This window comes from Pinus tabuliformis, chromosome 3_1 (genome assembly GCF_031772625.1).
Source record: "Pinus tabuliformis cultivar Carrire ecotype Pingquan chromosome 3_1, CPIR1, whole genome shotgun sequence".
In the NCBI taxonomy this organism is placed as follows: domain Eukaryota; kingdom Viridiplantae; phylum Streptophyta; class Pinopsida; order Pinales; family Pinaceae; genus Pinus; species Pinus tabuliformis.
Genome location: NC_142301.1, coordinates 387311202 through 387334085, shown reverse-complemented (window position 1 = coordinate 387334085; position 22884 = coordinate 387311202). Strand labels below are relative to the sequence as shown.

Below are 22884 nucleotides of genomic sequence, written 5' to 3'. Positions count from 1 at the left end.
ATTGGTTGGAATTACCACTCCTCAAACCATCAAGATAGAAGGACAAATCAAGAAGAAAAGTTAATAGTGTTGATTGATTCAGGAAGTACCCACAATTGTTTTCATTGTAAGATAGAAAAAGAATTGAATTGCTTCCTATATCTAGCACCAGAGTGTCAAGTGATGGTTGCAAATGGAGGAACGATAAATTTCTTTGGAAAGTGCCATAATATCAAGCTATACAGGGGAGAATATGTATTGAATGGCCCAATGCTTTCCATTCCATTGGGAGGTGCTGATGTTGTACTAGGAGTCCAATGGCTACAATCCTTGGGTACAATATCTTTTAATTTTCAAGAACTTTTCATGAAATTTTCTGCAGAAGGAAAGGAATTTGAATTAAGGGGTATTGCAGGGAAACCAGGAAAGATAATAGTCTCTAACAATATGACAAAGCTTCTAAAAAAGGAACAAAGAGGTGTAATTGCACAATTATGTTCGCTAGATGTTTCCACAACAGAATCATCTATTTGTCTAGATCTCCAAAAAGTCTTGGACAATCATTCCAAGGTATTTGAGACTCCCGAAGGTCTCCCACCTATTCGTGATCATGATCATACTATTCATCTGATTCCAGGAAGTGTTCCTGCAAACATCAGGCCGTACAGATATCCCTATGCCCAAAAGAGTGAAATTGAATGTATGATTGCAGAAACGGTAGAGGCTAGTATAATTCAACCTAGTTAAAGTTATTTCTCTGCTACAGTAGTACTGGTGCACAAGAAGGATGGATCATGGTGCATGTGTCTGGATTATAGGGAGCTCAAAAAGCTCACTATTAAAGATAAGTTTCCCATTCCTGTCATTGATGAATTACTGAATGAATTGCATGGATCAATTTACTTCACCAAGATGGATCTTCATTCAGGATATCATCAAATCAGAATGAAGACTGAAGACATTCCGAAAACAACATTTAGAACACATGAGGGTCATTATGAATTTTTGGTCATGCCTTTTGGCCTTTCCAATGAACCTTCTACATTTCAAGGTTTGATGAATTCCATTTTCAAACCCTTCCTTAGAAAATTTGTGTCAGTATTTTTGGATGATATACTAGTCTACAACAAGTCTTGGAAGGATCATGTTGAACATGTTGACATGGTGCTACAACTATTGGAGGAGAAACAATTAGATGCAAAAAGATCCAAATGTTTCTTTGGAGTACAAGAGGTGGAATATCTGGTTCATATTATATCTCATGAAGGTGTTAAGGTAGACCCTAGCAAAATTAAAGCCATTAAGGAATGGAAAATCCTCACATCCATAAGGCATCTGCGAGGATTTCTCGGCTTGACAGGGTATTATCGAAAGTTTTTTAAGAATTATGGGAGAATAGCAGCACCTCTAACAACATTATTGAAGAAAGATGCATTTTCATGGACTCCAAAAGCAACAAAGGACTTCGAACATCTTAAAGAGGCAATGTGCCAAGCACTGGTCTTAGCTACAGCGGACTTCACAAAAACCTTTGTTGTGGATTGTGATGCTTCAGGAAATGGAACTGATGCTGTTTTAATGCAAGATGAAAGACCCATTGCTTTTGAAAGTCATCCAATCAATGGAAAGTTTTTACACAAAGCTATTTATGAGAAGGAAATGTTGGCAATACTACATGCACTTAAGAAATGGCGACCCTACCCAATGGGAAGACAATTTAAGGTAAAAACGGATCATGATAGCCTTAAATACTTTTTAGAACAAAGATTATCCTCTGAAGAGCAACAAAAGTGGGTCACAAAGATGTTGGGTTATGACTTTGAAATCATCTACAAAAAAGGGAAGCAAAATGTGGTGGCAGATGCACTCTCAAGAAAGGATGAGGATGTGGAATCATTGTTGTGCGCCATTTCTATTATCCAACCAGATTGGATAAACAAAGCAAGGGAGGAATGGAAGAATGATGAAGAAGTGTGGGCACTTATTCAAAAGTTACAACAAGATTCTAGTACATCTGATACATTTAGCTAGAAAAATGATTCGTTATGGTACAAAGATCGCTTATACCTCTGTAAGAATTCCCAACTCAAACAAAAGATTCTTATGGAATTGCACACTTCTCCCTTAGGAGGTTACTCAAGATTTTAAAAAAATTACCACAGGGTTAAGAAGGAATTTTTTTGGGATGGCCTTAACTCAGATATTCAAAAGTTTGTGGCGAAATGTTTGGTTTGCTAACAAAATAAATTTGAAACAATTAAGACCCTGGGTCTATTACAACCTTTATCGATTCCAAGCCAACGTTGGGAGGAGGTTTCAATGGATTTTATCACAAGTTTACCCAAGTCTGAGGGAAAGAGTGTCATCATGGTGGTAGTTGACAGACTTACCAAGTATGCACACTTTTATGCATTATCACATCCATTTAAAGCCAGTATAGTTTCTACTGCATTTATGGAAACAATTCAAAAGCTACATGGAAATCCAAAGATTATTGTAAGTGACAGAGATCCCATTTTCATTGGAAATTTTTGGAAAGAATTATTTTCTTATCTTGGTACTCAGTTAGCTAATAGCTCATCTTATCATCCTCAATCTGATGGGAAAACTGAGATAGTAAACACATGTTTGGAAGGATATCTTTGTTGCTTTGTATCTGATAAACAGACATAATGGGTCAAATGGTTGCCTCTGGCTGAATGGTGGTATAACACTTCCTTCCATATAGCAACAAAAATGACCCCATTTATGGCACTTTATGGATATCAGCCACCATCCATCAAATCATATTTAAGAGAAAATTCTAAGGTTCAAGCAGTGGAACATCACATTGAACATCAACAACAATTCCTCCAACTCTTAAAGGATAACCTCGTGTTGGCACATAATAGAATGAAACAACAGGCAGATCAACATCGCAGCGAAAGAAGTTTTGATGTAGGTGATTGGGTATTCCTATGGCTACAACCATATAAACAAATGTCCCTCAAGCAAGATAAGAAGGATAATAAATTATCACCAAAGTATTATGGTCTGTACAAGGTGTTGCAAAATATTGGTACTATGGCATAAAAATTGGAGCTTCCTACAGCTTCTTGAGTGCACCTAGTTTTCCATGTTTCATGTTTAAAGAAGGTTATAGGTGACAAGCTCCCAGTTCAAAAAATATTGCCATAACTTAACGAGGAAGGAAAAATTATATTGGAACCAAAAACAATCACAGAGACAAGAACTCGACAACTACGAAATCGATCAATTTCTGAGTATCTCATCGAGTGGAAGAACTTATCCACTGAATATTTCACATGGGAGGATGAGAATTTTATACAGAGGCATCCAGAACTATTCAAGGATTGAGAGCAACATTTTTTTGAAGGAGAGGGGCATGTTAGGTCCCTATAATACTAGTGATTACCCCATTACTATTGTAGTTGTATCTCTTATTAATATTGTTGTGCCCCTGTTGTCCCCATATTGTTACTACTGTGCCCCATAGAATCCAACTATTGTTATTTTTGTGGCTTTATATTATTATTATTAGGTCGGCTAGGTTATATTGTGACTCCTTAGACTCCTATATATAGAAAGAAGGTTTTTTCATTTGAATCGTCCAAGACTTTTTCATTTGTGTAATGTAAAGGAGGTTGCCCCCTTGAAGAGGCTGAATTCTAAGGCGTTCAACTATCTTTTCTATCTTTTTGTGAGTTGGTTTCATAACACATGAACCAAAAACAACCTGAGAGAGACTTAGTCATCTGGCATAATCGTTGGTTGTTCTGAAGAGGAGTTTGCACTAACCATATTGATTGGTTGGGCATTTATAACTGCTTCACCATTTGGAGGAGCATTTGAATCGGTATCTAAATTAGAGATGATGTAGTGTTCTAACTTGCTCAATCTAACCATGATCTTGTCCATGTCATAGCGAAGGTCCCTGTAAATCCATTTTAGGTCCTCCCGACGCACAAAAAGCTTGCAATTGTCAACCTTCTTGTCTCGGATAACCATGTTAAAGAGAGTCTGCATTAGTGTTTGTGTGAAGGAAACAAAGAGGTTAAGGCATTTGATGAATGGTTTATTGTATTTTATAAACATTTTGAAGTTAGAAACTTAAGTGCAAAGAAGCTTGAGTATATGACTATGAAGATACATTTTAGTGCCGAATTTGGTTGGAAAGCATAAAACCAAGAGTAGGAAGAGAATGGTGAGCATATAATTATGTGGGAAATTTTATAAAATTAATGCATGATAAGTTCCATGTTTTGAAGTGTTAGTAACATCATAACATGAAATGTTAATAATGCAGATTCACTTTATGAAATTATTATTTAAAATGTGCATTTGTAGTGTATTTAATAATGATTCTAACTTTAATAGATATTGAATAATATTTCTCAAAATATTTTCATTAATTCCCTCACACATTGCACTTTCCTAATTTAAAAACCCACATTTTCACTATTATCTTAGTTATTTGTGACATTTTTTATATCTATTTTTTATTTCTACCCTTAGTATGGAAACATGACAAAACTCTTGGAAAATGATTTATTTCTCTTTTTTATCTTAATTTAATCAACAAACTGGTTGGATATCAATAAAGTTTCTACCAAAAATAAATTCTTTGCAATATCTAACGAGGTCGAAATGGACCATATCACCGAAATCAAGCCTCCTATTCTCTTTATCATAGGAGCAACCCAAAAAAGAGACTAATAGTAGAGAGGTTAGCCTTTGAGTCATTGGAATATTAGTGTCTACATCACACACATTAGATGGGTAAAAACAATTTCTATAACTTATAGAAATGATTAGAGATTTGTTTGTTTCTACCCAATGGGGATTCATTAGAGAGCCCTTGCACCTACTAGATCACTCATGTCTTGGTCAAATCCTTGATTTCAGAAAGTATCAAATTGGTGGGAGAATACTGGTAGAGGAGTTGTAGGATATGTTGGGCATTGTAATGTTCATACAATTGTACAAATTTCCATATGTATGAGAGATTCCCATGTCACATAGATAGTTATGCAAATTGAACAATGAAGAAGAAGAACATTGAGGAGACCAATTACATTGTTGTATCTTGAAGAGTGTAGACCAATCTAGTATAAAGGTACGAATTCAAATGTGCCCCTCACTTGATACTTAATTCAATAATCTCTCAATACCAAATTCTAACTCTCTGTCCCAATGCCTAATTTTAAATCGCTTGAATATTTGTATGTTTCAGTATACTAGAAATGCCTATTTCCCCTATATATTATGTAATATATTACTTCCTTCTTGATAATTTTAACCTATCCAATATGAATTCATGCAGTATAATATTGCATAATTAGGGAAAGTCTCATGGAAACAACAATGATGGCAACATCAACATTAATTAGTCGATGGCAACAAAAATTAACTCTGCCCACTAATTGTTATAGACATATTTGGGCACTGAAACCCAAATCACATATGTCCATAAACCAAGGGATTCTAAGTCCCTAAAAGTGTTGTTTCATACCCTAAAGGAGCAAGGTCAGCTGATTACATCATCTCCCAGAAGTTCTCCATGAAAAACTACTCAGAACTGGTTAAAACTGGACCATAGAGACTGCTTAGTGTTAAGGATGTGATGCATCTCACCTACCACATGAAAAATGCGCGATGCATACTGGAAAGCCCTTCTGTAGGGTGCAATGAGAGAGAGAAGACAAATTGCAGAAGCAGCTTGCTAGGTGGAGACCCTGAGAATCTTATAGAAGCTACCCATCTGACACTTGCCTCTCTGAATTTTCCCAGGGATGAGTAAGAGATCATGAAATCTCCAAGTGGAACCAAGTACTATCAGAGAGATGACACTAATCAAAATCCCAGAAGTTGACTCACCCACCTACAAACATATATATATGGATCCATCATCCTAGAGATCCAAAGGATGGAATTTTGTATTTTGTAAGGAAGTGCTGTTGGTTTCTCTGTGCAACATTCTATTATGGGGTGATCTAAGCTTTTTCATGAGGTGAAGAGGGCTTTCACGCTGGGAGGATGGCGCTGGGTCAGACCAATGGGTTGTAATTCTCTCTTATACTCCTTCTATCAATAAAGCTTTTTGATTTTTCCTCCATATTCTTGTGTATCTCTGAATCTTGTATTGATATATGCATTTGTATGGTTAATATACATCTGATCCTATATTGCTTATGGTTATAGATCTCTATGCTTTGATGGTATTATGCTGCTTTGACCCTACAGGTGCAAACTGTTACCAAAGACAAAGTGAAAGTCTCGTCCCTGGACCATCACACTGTCTCCTTTTGACAGCCTGGATGCATCACAACTCCCATGTGTAGTAGGTGGGATGCATCCATGTTTCCTTATGTTACAGGTGCGATGATTAGATAAGACTGTTTCTGCCTCCAGATTTTGGTTTTTCTTCATTGTCTTCAAATTTATTCAAGAGTTTTGCTATCTGTGATTAGTATACAACTGTTGAAACTCCCTTCTTTTGCATTGTTCAGCCTCCATTGTAAAAAGAATTGTGAATATTTTTATGTATTTTTCGCCATTTACAGTTCTCCTTTACAAAAAAGTAGCTTAATCTAACTATCATCTTTTGATTTGGAAGTGTCGCAAGTGTCGTTTTTAGTCAAAGAAAAGAGTCTTCCTCTTTCTGATAGTCGATTACACTTTTTCCATTGTTTTTTGTTTGAATCATCTTTTCTTTGAAGTGTCAAAAGCAGTTTTCAAATTGAAATTGAAAGTGTAGCTCTTAGTCTCCCTTTCGTTTTTCAAGTTCAAAATCACAAAGTGTCATCTTAGCCTTCCTTTCGTTTTTTGAATTCGAAATCACAAAGTAGTTTTCTTTTCATTTTTTGAATTCGAAATCGCAAAGTGTCGTCTTTGTCTTCCTTTCATTTTTTGGATTTGAAAATGCAAAGTGTTGTCTTCATCTTCCTTTCGTTTTTTTTTTTTAAATTGTTAGTACCGTCACTTTGAAAGAAAATATAGTTCAGATTTTTACTTAGCATTCTTTTTTTCATTCACACATTAAGAAAGCGGAAAACAAATACATGCATGTGCATTTGCATTTAGACTGCTTGTTGATTTTGATTTAGGGTGCACCTAGTGTGTGCTCTCTGCTCTATGTTGAAAGAATTTCGCTCCTCTTTCCTTAGTAGCTAGGATTTTCATTGCAAAAAGAAGAGTAAACGATTGTTTATCATCTTAGATTGCATATTTAGGAGTTGTATATCTACATCACGTGGTTAACCTTAAAGGCAAACTTCTTAAGAAAGATCAACTGTAAAATAAATTCAATGAACATAAAAAAACTTTGGAACCTAACGCACAACATTTAGAAGTCTAGGCTAGAGACGTATTCCGGTGTTGTAAACCCTGGAAACTGTCGCTTTCATTGTAGGTTGGGTGATTCCTTCTCTTTGAGATGACAAGTGCCAGTATGGACTTGTGCTCCCACGTACCATCGAGTATATATTGGGAGACCACAATAGGCTATATCCTTTATCCTTAGGAAGCCATGTTTGCCGCCCTATCGATTGCAATGCACTGAACACAACATTCGGGAAGATTGAATACCATACTGTAAAAAGTATTCTACAGTTTTGCGATTGGTTTGGTAATCCCTCTGTCTAGATTTCCAGAGTAGTCACTTTCATTCTTTTCAGACTCCTTAAAAGAAAAGGTTCATCTGAGCACTTGTCACTTCGGGCTCATTAAAAATCGAAGGCGACTAGAGTCATCTTTAGCTTTTTCTGGACTCTTAAAAATTGAAAAAGCAAGTTGTGTCAAAGCATCTAAAATTTATTTAATTTGGAATAACATTTTCCCTTTTTATTTTGAGTTGATCAAGTAATTCGCAATCTTGCAAGAAAGTCAATCAAAACCCCATCGTTCACGGAGACTAACGAGTCAGCCGTCTCTAACTCCAGAAACAAAACCATTCCGGGCCAAGCGAACTCGTTTAACTGGGTCAAAGTCTCCTGGTTTATTTGAAACTTGTGTTTCAATATCCTCGGAGACTCCAGTCACTCCAACTATTTCTGGTATCCCTACCTCTACAGAGGAAGTTCTGCAGTTACAAGATGACATTAGAACTGATCCTAGTGTAACAGTAAACACTTCTATTCCTAAACCAGCTCCATCTAGGTTGATTCAAAAGGTGTTACCCCTTCAGCATCTGTCGCTGCAGAGTCTATACGTTCTGAGGCACCAGAAATATTTTACGGACCTGACGGTCTACCTCTTCTACCTGGACTGTTTTCTATAGAAGAAATTATGAAGGATCTTCCATCCAGTACTCCATTAGATTTTGGAACTGGGATCCACCTATATCCTTCTACTTTAGAAGTTAGTCATCCTTCATTGCAAGTCCCTGTAGAATCACTAGGAAATCTTTTGGATAGACTCGATATGTCTCAACAACAATCGACATCTAGGACTGTGTCATCTAACACAGTGGCAACAGAACCTCCTGTCGCCACTCTGAGAATGTTCGCTGGTATACCATCTGTCCCAACTAGCTCTCAACTGCTAGAGGAAGTCCACCCAAGGACTATTTCAATAGTATGGCTTGTTCCCGTTTGTTTGTCCAGAATAATATCTAGAATTTCTTCTGTTGAGTCTTAGCAAATTGATCTTTCACAACAGTATCAATTTGGGCAGTCTAGTTTCCAAAGTCCAATCTTTCCTTTGAGCACTAGATTGCCGCCGTATGGGGGGCAGTATGCCCTTTCATTGTTCCCTCCAGGAGAACGACCATATGAGAGTTCACAACAGAATTTAGGTCAAGTTGGAATTACATCCAGTGTTTGGGTGCCAATACTGCCTCAACAACCAAGAGTTGTATACTCAATGCAACCAAATCTACCTGTGTCGAATATCCCCACTACATCGGCTATTGTGACAGTGTCGAAAGTACAAGCGTTGCCTGTTGTATGCCAACATCAAGATTCTCAGGTTGTAATACAACAACCTCTTGTCTCCATGACACAATCACAATCAACAATTGGTGGTTCCTTAACTGGAGTGACTTAGGCTCAAACGGGTACTATTAGCCCTCATCTTGGTCAAACATCCAGTATTAGGCAACAGAAAATGGTTTCACAAACATGGTTGGTGCAATATTAACAACTGCAATTCCAGCAAGCTTACCGAGGACCTGAGCAACAAAGCTTTGTAGGTAATGGGCAGTTGTATATTCAAAATAGTCACCATCAATCATATCAAAATGGTTATGCCCAACAACCTTATCAAAGTTATCAGCATCAAATACATTATTCTAGTATGCAAAGACCCACAGCTCAGGCGATCCCATCATATCCTGGGTATTCTTCGCCGAACCTGAATCAACAGTTGTCGTTTGTGGCGATTTTAGAGTTGCCATATCTAAATCGGCTAACAAACGATCCAATTGCTTATGCCCCTTGGCGGCCGGCGATTCCTCATAAACTTCCGTCAGATATTGCTAAATTCAATGGGAATCCGGGTCAAGATCCATCGAATCATGTGATGACCTTCCATCTATGGTGTTCTTCCAACACTCTAAATGATGATTTGATTAGGCTTTGCCTTTTCCAGCGAACGTTAATTGATTTGGTAGAAAAATGGTACATCGAATTGCCTAGAGATTCATTCAATAACTTCAGCGCCCTTGCCACCACCTTTTCAACCCATTTTTAGTTACCAATAGTGTACGAAACAGGAATGGATCTTCTTACCAATTTCAAGCAGACGATAGCCACTCACATATCTGATCATATTCATGAGTGGCAACGTCATCATAGAATGGTAAAAACATATGTTCTTGATCAACTACAAGCTGAATGGTTTATTATGTCATTGTTACCTTTTATTCCAGAAGATGTGGCTAAGGGAGGGGTCATCATCGAAGAGCAAGTCATTGCTCATGCACAATATCTAGACTTGATCTATACTCAGTCTGGAACGCTCTATGACAAAATCCTTGATGCTCCTAGACCAGAGTTTTCTGTTCCTCCCCCTCCTAAATCAAACAAAGACTCTCATGCCGGTGATGGTCTGATAAGTACGACCAACACGAAATCCACAAAGGCTACATCTAAGAAAGCCCGTAAGGCTTTTGGTCAAAATGCAATTTAAGAACTTCTTTCCTCGGAGGTTAATGCCATGTCGATCGACAAAGGCAAAGAACCGAAGAAACCAGGGGGGGCAAGAAGAAAAATAAAGGGAAAAATAAGAAGCAGGATGATTCGTCTCCTGAAAAAGCTTTTGAAAACCCATCTGGGAAAAAGAGACCTGGTCATCCATGCTTTATATGCGATGAGGATCATTGGATGAAAGACTGTCTGCATAAAGCTGAGATTAAGAAATTATTCAAGAACCCAAAAACCTCAGGGGTATTGACTGATCCGTTTCGAAACCCAGGAACTAATCTAGTTGCTAGCGACAATGATTCCAAGTGCTTATTTTGCCCATTTCAAAATAGAAAAATGATGCTTTGATATCGACAAGGAATAAAGATTACGGGAATCCACAGCTGTCGAACAACAAAGCTGCTGATCAACCTAGTAGTTCGACAACAACTTCGAAAGAAGTTGTGCCACCCATCATTCCTGAGCTAACGATAAAGCCGCTAAATGGAGTAGTACACAAATTGACATTTAATCCTCATGCCAGAATAACACATAATTATAATATAGTAGAGGACCTAGCCTAATTGCCATCCGCTATGTCGACGCTTGAAGTACTGCAAAATTGCCCCTCCCAAAAGCAGGCTCTATTATCACCAATAGGTGGGATTGACCCAGCGGATTCCAATATTGTGGCCCTTAATCATAAAGGATATGAACCTTAGTTACCAGCTCAACTCGCTTTCCTCATTCAAGTGAAAGCTCTCAACAAAACTGTTCATTGAACAATTATTGATGAGGGGGCATCTACATGTATTATGTCAATGAGTTGCTGGAAAAATTTAGGCTCACCACCCTTGTCGCGATCATCAACGACGTTAAAAGCATTCGATGGATGAGCATACACTCCATACGGGATTTTGAGTAACTTACAAGTTGAACTGGGGGGAAAAACAGTAGAAATTGATGTTGAAGTTATCGATGGAAACCTCGATTACAAAATCCTACTGGGAAGGCCTTAGATTTATGCTATGGCCACTGTTGTGTCAATATACTTTAGAAAGATTGCATTTCCTTTTCAAGGAGGAATTACAATCGTTGACCAACAAACCTTTCTCCCCAACATTTCACAAGTTACAGGAAGAATCCCGATGATCCACGGAAGCTCTCAGTTACTTCAAAATATCGGAGTAGGCCTGCTAAAATACCCTACATTGATGGGTACTTTTGCCCTACCGCCTCCACACAACCTGGCGGAAGTGGCCACGGTGGGAACCTGAAATATGGTATCTTCTATTTAGAAGATGTTCGAACACGATGTTAGCATGGATCATCACCAGGTATTGCCTCCAAGCCCAATAGAAATATTGTAGCAATCAATGTTCTTGGCATGGGAGGCAAACCCAAATCAACGCTCATCGAGCGTTTGGGTAGATAGGTCTAAGGAATATGGTACCTCTTCATATCCTTGGTCACATGTACATTCTACAAACGAAGGAATTGTTCAGTCAATGATGATAGAGGGGGCACCATGGGAAGATTACTACCATCGTTCCCATCATCCAGATTACAATGAAGATTGCTCCAACGACATTAATCATCCTTCAATTTTTTATTTTCTATCAAATACTGTAAATACGATGGATTCTTAGCAAAATATGTCCAATATTGAAGAAACTATCGCCATAAATATCTCGACCAAACCAGATGTTGTAGAAAATATTCATGTCAACAAATCTTGTTCTTCTTCAGAACTGGAAGTATATTACACTCTCTTTCACGAGTTCAGAGATGTCTTTGCATGGTCATATGAAGAAATTCCAGGCATTGACTCGAGCATAGTCGAACACGAAATTAAGATGTATCCAAATGTCAAACCAGTACGACAACGGCTTCGACAGGTGCACCCGAAGAAAGCTGCTGCCATCAAGGCAGAAGTTGAGAAACTTCTCCATGCTAGTTTCATTTACCTGGTTCCTCTAACTGATTGGGTATCGAACATTGTTCCTATGATGAAAAAGCAAGGAACGATTAGAGTATGCGTCGATTACAGGGATGTAAATCAAGCTTGTCCAAAGGACAACTACCCTACACCCTTCATCGACCAGATAATTGATGAATGCATTGGATGTGAAATCTTTTCATTTATGGATAGATTTTTTGGGTATAATCAAATAAATATTTGCCCACAGGACCAGTCAAAGACTGCATTTATTTGTCCGTGGGGCACATTCATGTACCACAAGCTACCTTTTGGTTTAAAGAACACAGGGGAAACCTTTCAGAGGGTAATGAATTATGCCTTCCATGACATCAATAACATCGTTCAACCATACCTCGACGATCTTCCAACTCATTTGCGAAAGTGGACTGATCATCCGCAGCATTTGAGAGCAATATTTCTACATTGCCGACACTACAAGATACAACTCAATCCGCACAAGTGTGTGTTTTGTGTTGGTTTTGGTCGTTTACTTGGCTTTGTAGTTTCAAAGGATGGGATTCACCTCGACCCGTGTAAGGTTCAAGCAATCATTGATCTGCCTCCACCTTCAAATTTTCTTCAGATTCAGAAACTCCAAGGGAAAGAAAATTTTCTAAGGAGGTTCATTCCAAATTACGCCGAACTTACTAAAGGTTATACGCATCTATTAAAAAAATAAGTACCCTTCAAATGGGATTAGGTTGCACAAGCTTCCTTTCATGCTCTAAAGGAATCCCTAATAAAATCATCATTAATGTACACTCCTGATTATCAAAAATACTTTTACCTGTATCTGGCTGTGGTAAATACGACCATCGCAATGGTTTTAGTTCAAGAAGACACTGGAATCAAACATCCTGTCTATTATTTAAGTCGAAACTTAAATGATGCAGAAAGCAAGTACTCCTATGTTGAAAAGCTGGCTCTTGCAGTTGTTCAAGTAGTACAGAGATTTTGACACTATGTCCTCTTTCGAAAACTACCAATTTGTCAGATTGCAACCCCATGACTTACATCTTGTCGCGACAGTTTCTTGGGGGAAAATATTCAAAGTGGATAGCAATTTTGCAAGAGTTTGATCTAGAATTCGTAAAATCCAAATCAAAGAAAGCTCTGGTTTTTGTAGAGTTACTATGTGACTTCCCATCGTCGTCCAACGATTCAACATCCAAAGCAACAATCATGGATGAATCTTTGTTTCTGATGTCTTCAAGCGATCCGTGGTATGGAGATATAATCATCTATCTCCAAACCCAAACATATACGTCTAATACCTCTCGCTCAGAACAATGATGTACTTGATACTGAGAAAAATACTACATGATCGTCGGTGATACACTTTACTGTCGTGGTATCGATACAGTTCTGCGAAGGTGCCTCACCCATGAGGAGGCTGAAAAAGTCCTGAATGATTGTCATTCAGGCGCATGTGGGGGGCATCAATCTGGTTATGCTATGGCACAAAAGATTTTACAAGCAGGATACTTCTGGCCAACAATGTTCAAGGATTGCATAACCGTAGTCAGAAGTTGCCATGCTTATCAAATCTTCGACCGCGAAACTAGAATACCACCTACACCTCTCCAGCCAGTAATTTCTATTGGGTCATTCGCCAAATGGGGCATAGATTTCATGACATGTAACCCCACTCAGCCGAGGGGCATGGGTGTATCATAGTCGCAGTTGAATATTTTACGAAATGTGCCGAGGCGATGCCTACATTAAACAACAACAACGAAACGGGTGCTCTTTTCTTTTTTAATCATGTAGTCTCCAGATTCAGTGTTCCATAAGCTATAGTCACAGATCATGGATCGCATTTCCACAATCACATGATGGTTGAATTGGCTACCAAATTAGGACCGTCCCACGATAGCTCTACTCCATATTATCTGCAAGCTAACAGGAAAGTTGAGGAAATCATCAAAGCCCTGAAGCGCATACTACAAAGGATGATTGGAGTCCATAAACGGAGTTGACCCCTAATCTTGTACTCAGCCTTGTGGGCATACCGGACATTGGTGAGAAATGCGACTGGGTTTACACCCTTTCAGTTGGTGTATGGCCTGGAAGCGATCTTACCAGTTCAGTGCGAAATTTCGTCCCTCAAGCTCGCAGTTGACCTTCTCCCCGGAACTTCAGAGGAGGAGGCTCGTCTCTTGGAATTAATCCAACTGGATGAAACCCTTCGTGATGCCACCTTGGCTAACGAAGAAAATAAGAAATGAGCCAAGGCACAGTTTGATAAGAATGTCAAACCCCGTGTCTTCTAAGAAGGTGACCTGGTCTTACTTTACGACCAAGGATCCGATAAATTGGGAATAGGTAAGTTCCAGTCTTTGTGGATGGGTCCCTATATTGTTAAGCATGTATTAGAAAAAGGAGCCTACGAGCTAGAGGATAATGATGGGATTCCACTATCGCAACCCAGAAACAGGTTGTGCCTTAAGCGTTACTATGCTTGACTCAGCATAGTAACCTCTTCATATGCTTTTGTTACATTTTTGTTTTCGTTAAGAGTGATTGTTTTGGTTAGGTAATCCACTTTTTCATTTTGTTGTAGATGTCGAACCTATTGGAATAATTTGTTGGATACACTAATGGAGCAAGTCATAGTACGCGGAACCTATCTTCTGCAACTTGGGCCATCTTTGATCCAAGTGACGAGTTAGTGAGTTTTAGAGGGGTATGTATTGGTCGATTGACGAACAACATCACTGAATACAACGCGTTGATAGAGCTCCTCTCTGATGCCATCGGGAGGGGCATACGCTGACTTGTCGTCAGGCTAGACTCACAACTCGTCATTCTACAGCTTACCGGATCTATTCCATTCGGAATCTAGCTATGTATCGTATGTTCCTAAGGGTCAAGATTTTGGAAAGGCAGTTTGATTCTATTCAATATCAACATATTTCCAGAAACTTAAACACATTAACTGATTCATTAGCAAATTATGTGTTAGATAGACATTTGCAACATTTGTAAAAGAAAAGCATTTCATCAATATTTGCATCAGGATCATATAACTTAACCAAAATAAAGCTCCGAAAATCAAAATATATATAACTATTTATAGTTTGTACATAGTGCTTTGTGTCCAAGACAAAATTGGTCATATGACCCAAAAACTCAAAATGCAAGGGGGCACCCTAGTCTAATGGTGTTGGCGATAACAAGTCACTTCCTGTGCAATCATGCGTAAGAGCCTAGTCCATCGGCTTGGCATTCTAGTGGTATGGCGCTATAATCTCAGAGGAAGCTCATCAGTCCTCACATCTAGAATACCAAGGGTGAGACCCTCGATCTGATCCTGCAACACTACAAGAGTCTCAGCTACATCCAAATCACGAAGGACAGCCCTCCCTACAGCCTCCCCTCTTGGAATGGCAGCTACTGCTCTCAAGCGCACTGTTGGTCGCACTGGCCTGATATCTGCATGAGCACATGAGTTTTGATTAGCCTTGATAAAAATTTAAAAAGCACAAGAACATTATAAAAGAAATAAATGAAGATATGGTCAGAGATTTTTACCTATGACACCCCACTACTCGCCAGCCGGCAGCACCAAATCTGGGTCACCCCGGAAATCCATCCCAACATATGGACACTCCACATAAACCATCTGCTGATGGTTGAACCACTCGAAGAAGGCATCAGCGAAGGAAACCTGCGATTGACCAGCATGTTTGGCCATAAGGTCAACCCATCTCTGCATCAGTGGCTTAGTTGGTGGTGGCAGACCGAGTGAAATGTACCGTGGATGCATCAGTTGGATCTTCGCCAAGGCGAAAGCGGTCAGAATAGAACCATAGCCAAATTTATTGGATCTTTCGTTTTTTGCCTTGGTAAGATGTTCTTTTATCACTAGAATTACTACATCACACCGGTTGAATACCTTTGGTTCGAGGCATTCCAAGGTGTACTACATATAGGACCTGTTGGGCAAGTGAAGGGCCGCGCTACCAGCCAATCTAGCAAAGGTGAATAAAATAGTCCTCAAGGACCGGTCGGTGACATCTTGGATATTGATCTTGCCATCCCTGCTTGGTTGAGATCCTTCTCTACTGTATCGGCGAATATAATCCCTCATGGATTCGCCCCCACAGGCGAAACCTGATAGTGAGAGAGGGGCACCATGCCTCGATAAACTGGTCAAGAAGTAGATGTCCTCAACAGTCAAGGGGATGGATTTGCCTCTAATCTGGAACACTTGGTTGGTAGGATCCCATGCATCGAGGAAATATTGCAACAAGTTGATTTGTTGCCTCATGCTAGATATGCGGAAGAACTTGAGCAAGCCACAGTTCTGCAATGCAGTTACCGTACCCAGATCATGTAAGGAAACCATGTCCTCTTCTTCATGCTCGCATTCACGCCATGTAACAACCATTTTGCTCCGATGAATCTTTGAAAAACAAACAAGAGAAGAATTAGGATCCTGATTTGGCAAAAAACAGGAAAAATTTCCATGAAAAATCAGTGCAAAAGTTTTCCTCCTTGCACCCATCGCACCCTAGCTGTGTACTGGGTGGGATGCATACTGACTGGCCAGTGGCCAACATAGTATGCACCACACCTTTCGATGTATACTAGGTGCGATAGGGGTAGAACGAATTGTTCAAACTCCAGAGGCTCAAAAAAGCAGGAAAACATGCTTAGAATTCAAAAAGGAAAGAATGAAATTGAAGAGCTCAGGTTTAACTCCTACCTAGTCCAGACGGTGCCGAAAATCGTCCACAGAATCTCCCAGAATCAACTGATAAAAATCAAGGGGGAAAACACCTCCAAAGCTCCAACAATCCCAAATTGAAATGAAATGGTAAAATGAGGGGTAAAAAACTATGAAGTAGGGTATTAGTTTTTTAACTCATTTTTCAACCATGTATTCTCATTTCTAATCATTTTGATGGAGCAATTGAATAGGCAGTACAACCGTCAAAAGAACATAGTGTTAACGGTGAATTGAATATCAATGACCATTATCACAAGCAGTTTTACGCGAAGTTCAAGATCGTTAAAAAATAAACCTAGCAATGAGAATATGTTCCACCAGAGTTTAATCTCATTAAAAAATGAACCCACCTCTGGTAAATAACCATTGTAATCACATTCTTATCATCTTTTGAGCCTTGGTCGTGTTCTTACCATCACTTGCACTCTTTTTTAGCCGATCATACGCCTCCATTTGATTGTTTACCCCTTTTGAGGAACATCTGCGACGAGTGATCCTATTAGCCACCTTCTTTACACTGCCGTGATTGAAAAAGTTCCAAACATTACCTGGAACCAGCTGATATCCGAAAACATCACTCGTTCCTCAAAAAACGAGTCTCCTTTAAGCTCTTTTCATCTGACTCGTAAAATATGAAAAGATTGCCGAGAAATTGGTCTCTCCAGCTCGTTAAAGTGATTGGAAGTGCCATCCCTCCTCTAGATTTTAATCTTTTTGGACCTGAGGGATTATTACACAAAAAGATCGAGTGTTTGTCTTGTTTGGCTCGTTAAAACTATTGAAAATTCATCCCTTTCGCATTGTTTTATACTTTTTCAGACTTAAGGGATTATATTATGAAAAAGGAACATTTGAGTTTCCTTTCCGTCTCTTTTCAGAATCTCTAAAATTGAAAAGAACCGAGTTATCCTTGTCATTAAACTCGTTAAAACAATACCGAAAAACTTGTCAATGTAGACAAGAGTGAGTCTCACTATCGCTAGGCTCGTTAAAACATAGTGACGGGTTTGCCCGAAGGGAAAATTATAGAACAAGCATATGTTATCCTCCTCAAGCTTGACAAAAATAAAGAGGTCCTTGTCAGAAATGACTAAGGAAAAATTGGGAAGAAAACTTGAAGAAACTTTATTAGTAGCAGGTCGCTCTTGAACATGACACTTTCACTCCATCACCATGATTGAGTCGGGTTGGGTTATTACGTTCACCGGTCATATCGCCATTGGTCCACAGTACCATCCATTTTTGGGGTTAACACTACCAATCCATTTCAGTGTCACTGATATGTTCAAGAGAAGTCGCTCAGAGAACTCACCAACCCTGCTTGTGTCTCATCCGCTGCAATACCTTCACGCTTCATTCTTTCATGACGCCACCCTGAACCTTATATCATCAAATCGTTTTCACCTCCACAAAATCATTTGCTCCATTTCGTGTCGTAGATGTGGGATTCATTAAGGCCCTCCTACGATGGGTCACTTCTTGTTGACGTCAACTCATTATCCAAGAAGTCGACTTAGGAACAACCCTTTCAGTACTTTGAAGCTTGCATGCCTCAATGGTAAGTTTCTCACTTCCAGCGATAGGTTTACATCAATGGCCTTCGACCGAAATATTTTGCGTGGTGTTCAACATCGACTCATGTATTCACACCACGTGAATTGTACTGCAGTACCTTGAGGGTCATCATCATCATCGATGATTCCTCTCATGCCTGTCAACAGCTTACATCATTGGCTGGTAATTAGGCGATGTCTTTCCATGTTCAACATCAGAACATCTTTTCACATGGACTGACCTGTACTTCGGGCGAAGATTGAACGAGTTTTGAAGGCCCCAAATCGAGTTTCATCCATCCAGGCTGCGATATATTCAGGAAAATAAAGACATCATTGCTGCACAGATAATCATCCAAACTAAAGGATGATGGCTCTACCAGAATCATCAATCTGCCACACAGACGATTGTCTGTCTTATGTACATGAATATGAATTTATAAAGCTAAGCATGGGAATGCCCGCCTCAGCTAGATCATGAAAATATTATGAAGATAATGAATTGTATTGTATCTTATTACAGGTCACCTTCCAGTTTGAAAAACCTCGGATCCTCATGATAAAGCATTTCACCCGACATCAAAAAGATTTACGACCTCATGCTTTAGGGGGCAACTGTTATAGACATATTTTGGAATTGCAACCCAAATCACATATGTCCATAAACCAAGGGCTTCTAAGTCCCTAAAAGTGTTGTTTCATACCCTAAAGGATCAAGGTCAGCTGATTACATCATCTCCCAGAAGTTCTCCATGAAAAACTACTCAGAACTGGACCATACAGACTGCTCAATGTTAAGGGTGCGATGCATCTCACCTACCACATGCAAAAAGTGTGATGCATACTAGAAAGCCCTTTTGTAGGGTGCGATGAGCGAGAGAAGACAAATGGCAGAAGCAGTTTTCTAGGTGGAGACCCAGAGAATCTTCTAGAAGCTACTCATTTGACACTTGCCTCTCTGAATTCGCCCAAGGATGAGTAAGAGATCATGAAATCTCAAAGTGGAACCAAGAACTATCAGAGAGATGACACTAATCAAAATCCCAGAAGCTGACTCCCCCAACTGCAAACATCTATATATGGATCCCTCATCCTAGAGATCCAAAGGCTGGAATTTTGCATTTTGTAAGGAAGTGCTGTTGGTTTTTCTGTGCAACATTGTATTGTGGGGTGATCTAAGATTTTTCATGAGGTGAATAGGGCTTTCATGCTAGGAGGATGGCGCTAGGTCAGACCAATGGGTTATAATTCTCTCTTCTACTACTTCTATCAATAAAGCTATTTGAGTTTTCCTCCATATTCTTGTGCATCTCTGAATCTTGTATTGATATATGCATTTGTATGATTAATATACATATGATCCTATATTTTTTATGGTTATAGATCTTTATTGTTTGATGGTATTATGCTGCTTTGACTCTATAGGTTCTCTTTGAAGTGGGACAAGTGAGGAAAGAGTGGTGAAGTTCTGTCAAAGGGGAAAGGAAACAAGCAAGGAGCCAAGCAAAAGACTGAGGTTGGTACTCTCTGCTTCTTTCTCATCTATCTCTCATAAAGGAAAACACGAGTGACTTTAGTTTGTTTGTTTCTAAGATAGCTACTCATCTTAGTGGGACTAGTAGCTCTGAATGGACACTAGTTTTCCCGATAACACTAATGGATTATTTGGTCATCATAGAAACATAAGAAAATATTATTCTCAAGTGTTAAAATACATTGAATTAACATCTCAATCCCAAACTAGAGTTTCTAACATTAAACACACACACAAACACATAGGTTTATGCAAAAGGGTGAGTATAAGAATAAGTTGACAAAAACATGCCAACTCTTCAAGTGAGAAATACAACCAATAGTGGAATGGTAAAAAAAATTCTAAATAATAAAAAAAAAGTAAACAAACCATGATTATAACAAAATTATATGTCTAACAAATAATCTTAAAACATAAAAGGCGACCATATCGGTCACCACTAACTAAAAAAGTAAAATTGAGACACTAGAAAGTTGCATGCCATGAAAAATAGGACAAAGCATAACAACATTGGGTTTTTTATGTTCTAATGTCTTGTGATAATTATAATTTAGAGCTAGAATGAATCATTTTTTCAAATTTGCTAGAGCATAGAAGCTGGTTGCAAATAAATATATAAGAGTGTTGAAGGCATATAGTTGTATTATTTATCTTATATACTATAATAACTAAGGATGAGTAACCCATTTCCACTTTTATTGTGATTTTTGTCTAAAAGTTGTTTGACTGTGTCAAATTCATTTTTTATTTGTCCATGCATTTATATTTGGAATATTTTTTCATAGATGAACACATATAAACTATGAGGTGATTGACAAATTGACATGCCACATCCTTAGTAGGGAAACATTTAGGAGAGAAATTTCACTAATTGACTATTTTTTGGACATTTTCTAAAAAACATTATTTGCTCACTTGGTTAAAAATTTACCCATATTTTTACATATATATGATTGAATGGATAATATTTGCCAACAATTTACCAATTTTAATAGTAAATGACATGTTTTTTATTGAATATTTTGCCACACTCTATATGTATAGCTTTTCAAACCAAAATAGTGGTCCATAATTCTATAAATAGGGATAATATTTTAATCCTTAGAAAATGCCATGACATTCCTTAACTGCACCACATGCATTTTTCATTTTTCTAATGTTCTCTTTTTAATTAAGTATTAGGGGAGGGGAGGGCAAGAGGGGACAAAAATCATGATATGAAGGATAAAGAAACTAACAAGTGAATCTCACCTTTCAATATGGGAAAATAGAGTACAAATATGTACCATATAAGAAACAATGTGTTTTTATAGGTATGGACGCCATGGTGTAGGTATTTTCCAAGATCAATTGGGAGCTGGAAGAGGGATTTTGAGTGAAGATTTACAATGAGGCAAGGACATTATGACTAGTTGTACTTGTGGTAAATAACGGATTCCAAGGAGTTTAGTTGAGGATAATGAGAAATCTCTTATAGTTGATAATTTTTATCATATAACAAGTCAACCATGGAACACTCTTCTTGAGAGTACATTTCCCTTAACTATATTAATGGTAATTGCTTCATTCAAGTTGCAGCGCATTCAATTTTCCTAGTTTATAGGGTGACTCTTTACATAAACTAATGGAGGAGTAGCCAAACCTATTAAAATTGGGTAATGTTGAAAATATGAAGAATAAGTTTGGGAGTTTATACATGAAGTCTATGTCTAATTCCATGCTAGTATTCAAGACTTTATGTCTTGAGGGGATGATTACTTTTCAATATGGATTGGGGGTTGTTGTTCCATTTGATAACTTTGCCTTGCTGATTAGGGGTCAAGATTTGGTGATGAGGGATGATCAGCGTGTTTCTAAAGAGAAACTATTTTGTGATATAGTGGAGCATCATGTTGAGGGGATAGATATCCCCTCTTATCCTTTGGTCAAAAATGAAAATGTGTCACTTCTAGAACCGAATTATTTCAACGTGTTGTAGTAGCTAAAACGACCCTCCAACATTTTGGCTTGCACCAATTTCAGAGCCTCCCTTAAGAGTTTCACTTGATGACTACACATATGTGGGTTTGCTCTGTGAGCTCGTGTGAGTCCTTGCATCCACCTTTCTTGTTCGTTTCATTCAAGTTTCTGCATGCTGGTGTCTAAGTCATTCTTGCAACCATGTTTTGGTTATGCTTGAAGTGTTCGCTTTGTATGTGCTTGTTGTGTTCTCTATGAAACCATCTGTTGAGCTCACACACAGAGTCACATTCACTGTCACGCAAGCATCGTTTCTATCAATGAACGGTCAATCATGAGTGCCGCACTTGTCACTTGCACCATCGGTCAGTCATGTTGAACATGTGTGTCTAGATGGTTTGAGTCATTTCATCGTTGAGTCATGTGAGTGTGTTTTTTCACGATCACCTATGCATCTTTTGATCATTCACACACTTAGTCATTTTTTTTGAAGTATTGACGACCAAATTCCCCTTTGAAAACCAGATCATTACCCCGACATCAACTCGATTGATTGTCAAATAGAACATCATAGAAGCACCAAGCTAGTCTTTTCAAGGTGCATTGCCCGCAAGCAGTTCAATCAACTTCCATGTTGACCACCCAGACAGTTGAACCCGACAATCACCTTGGGATTAACTCCCTTCAAAAACTATGCAGAGGCCACTCACCTCACTCGCTGATCCAGGTCCAGGTGTGACAAAGGACCCTTCCAAGACCTTTTACTTTTGTGATGTGTTAAATTTCATTTTTAAAAGAACATAAATGAATACATACTACACGCTGTAAAGAAGAGGGACATGACATTTATCAACACATGAAAACATAAGTTGTTGATAATGGAGTTTGTCTAGGAGGGACTACATCTCCAGGCCCTAGTGTCAAGATGGTGTAAGCCACTACATTAAGTGATTTCAATAGTGATGATGTACATAGGTGGTGACGTCACTATCATACAAGGAAAATGCCCTCATGCAGGAGTG

The 22884-nt window shown here is 38.6% G+C and overlaps 1 pseudogene; it reads right to left on the bottom strand.

The window, feature by feature from the left end:
* Positions 1 to 22884, bottom strand: part of LOC149187349 (phytepsin-like) — a 194136-nt pseudogene that overhangs the window by 98328 nt on the left and 72924 nt on the right.